This window comes from Arachis hypogaea, chromosome 19, assembly GCF_003086295.3.
Source record: "Arachis hypogaea cultivar Tifrunner chromosome 19, arahy.Tifrunner.gnm2.J5K5, whole genome shotgun sequence".
NCBI lineage: Eukaryota > Viridiplantae > Streptophyta > Magnoliopsida > Fabales > Fabaceae > Arachis > Arachis hypogaea.
This window is the reverse complement of record NC_092054.1, coordinates 26,149,016-26,151,385: the sequence shown is the minus strand read 5'-3', so window position 1 is coordinate 26,151,385 and position 2,370 is coordinate 26,149,016. Positions and strand designations below refer to the sequence as shown.

Below are 2,370 nucleotides of genomic sequence, written 5' to 3'. Positions count from 1 at the left end.
ATTTGATTTCAATTATTATGAGAGAGTGACATGTGGCACATTTTTGTTGTAAAATTAGTAAGGAGGAGAAAAGAATTCTTTAATTTTGGAGAGAAATATTTGATTCCAATTGTAATAAGAAAGTGACATATAACACATTTTGATTATAAAATTAGAGGTATATAATATATATATTTATTAATAAAGTGTGAAGAATAACTGTACCTGTCTAATTAGGATTAGAAATGCCAAGTTTTGGTGACGAATAAAAAGTTAAATTAGTCTCTAAAAAATTATATAAATTTTAATTGTCTTTGAAATTTTTTTAATTAAATTTATTTTTAAAACATTTTAATTTAATCACGTTAATCCATCTATTAATTCTATAACCGATGATGTTAACGAAAGCTGACTTGGCACGTTAAATTTTAGGTCAGCATTAAAATGATGTTATTTTTTAAGATGAGAAGCAGTGCTTAAAACGGTACTGTTGTCGTCCCTGCTTCAATTAGTCATTGACAACACTCTTTCTATCACTTTCATTCGGTGTCACACTAACACGGAATCTCTATTTCTCTCACAACATATATGTACTCTCCCTCTCACTTCCATTTCGGCGTTGCAGAGAAAATGAAGAAACCTTTATCATCATCGCCCATTGAAGTACTTGTCGGGACTTGGTCACAAGTTCGCCAGTGAGGAGTGGCTTCGGCATAGTGGTTGAAGACGTGATCGACAACTATTTTCAGCGTTGTTAAAGGTATTTTTTTCTAGCTACTAAACTAGTTAGGATTGTGTTATTGATAAATTTATTTCTTTTTAATGTTTTTTGTTGCAGGTACTAGAAACCGTTTTTGGGCTCAGGGTTTTGTTTCCTATTGATTTATTATAATTCGGTACATGAAAGTTAATTAAAAATTTTGTGTTTTTTATTATTAAAGGAGTCTACTGTCTGTCTATTAATGTTTTTGTTCATTGTTCATGTTTATTTTTTGTTTTGGAGTTTGGTTATGGTTTTTGCATTTTCTTTATGGAATTTGGTTCTCTTGAAGCCAAAGTTTTTTTTTTTTTTACTGATACTAAAATTTTTGTTAGGATTATGCCATTGATAAGATCAAATTTTCATTAGTGTTTCTTTGCTGGAACTAAAAATTATTTTTGGGATTAGAGTTTCGTTCTTGTCGATTAAACGTTTTTGATACCTCAAAGTTGATGGTTGACTTTGCGACCATGATGAAGGTTTCTTCTTATTTTCCTCTCGACATCGAAATGAAAGTGAGAGAGAGGTGGTTGTGAGAGAAGCAGGGAGCGCAACAACGTCGTTTCATTCACTGTCTCTCATCCTAAAAAATGACATCATTTTAATGCTGACCTGGAACTTAACGTGCCATGTTAGTTTTTGTTAATACCGTCTGCAATAGAATTAACAGAAGGACTAATATGACTAAACTGAAACTTTTAAAGGACAAATTTGATTAATTTTTTTTTCGAAAATTAAACTGGAGATTGCGTGATATTTCAAGAACTAATTTGACCATTTACTCTTTTGGTGATTGAATATTAATTAAAGTATGAAAGAATGGACAAAAGTACACATGGATTATCACACAGTGAACAGATATACACTCCAATTTTTTAATGAATCATCTGTAGACACCAATATCAAATTCTGTTGTTATTTTTACCCTTCCGTTGTCTGAGTAATTTTTCCAACGTTAGTGGCTGCCAGGTGGCTGTGTGCATTGTGTGACATGTCCCTTTTGATGATACAGTGAAAAATAAGTAATAAATTATTGAATTTATTAAATTTGAATTAGATAAAAGATTAACAAATGATCGCGTCTGTTCATTCTCTTCCTTCTCCAAAATTACTTTGAACACAACCTTAGTAGAGAGTGAAAAATTTTTTTTTTCATTCTCTTCATTCCCTTCCTTCCTAGTCTTTGTTCTATGATATTAAAAAAAAAACCATCCGCAAATCTTCACATCTCTCGTAAATGAAAATTTAATTCAATAAAAATTTTATTTTTGATTTCAACACTAGAGTTTGGTGAATTTAATTCAATGTAGCAATAAATACATATTCATCAAGTGGAATAGTATTTATCCTAAACAACAATTTTCAGGAAACCATAAAACAAAATCAACAACTAACAAGGAAAGGAAGCATTATTTTTTATCGCGTCTCTTCTTATTTATCTATTATCCTGTGTTTGAGCTTCTACCCTTCTTACCCTATCACGTTTAAAATTCATTCTCATTGTTTACTCTCTGTTAGGGCATATTTTTATTCAACGTAACTTATGAGAAGAAAGAGAATGAAGAGATAGAGATGTTGTACCTTATAAAGCTTTTTTTTTTTTAATTTAACAAATTTAATAATGTATTCTA

General features: G+C 30.2%; 1 long non-coding RNA gene across 1 annotated transcript; it reads left to right on the top strand.

Moving 5' to 3' along the window:
• The first annotated feature begins 496 nt into the window (after window positions 1–496).
• LOC112777391 (uncharacterized) lies at window positions 497–1,114 on the top strand. Its single transcript, XR_003190406.3, has 2 exons — window positions 497–739; window positions 818–1,114. It is a non-coding gene; the product is annotated as an uncharacterized lncRNA (long non-coding RNA).
• The last annotated feature ends 1,256 nt before the right edge of the window (window positions 1,115–2,370 follow it).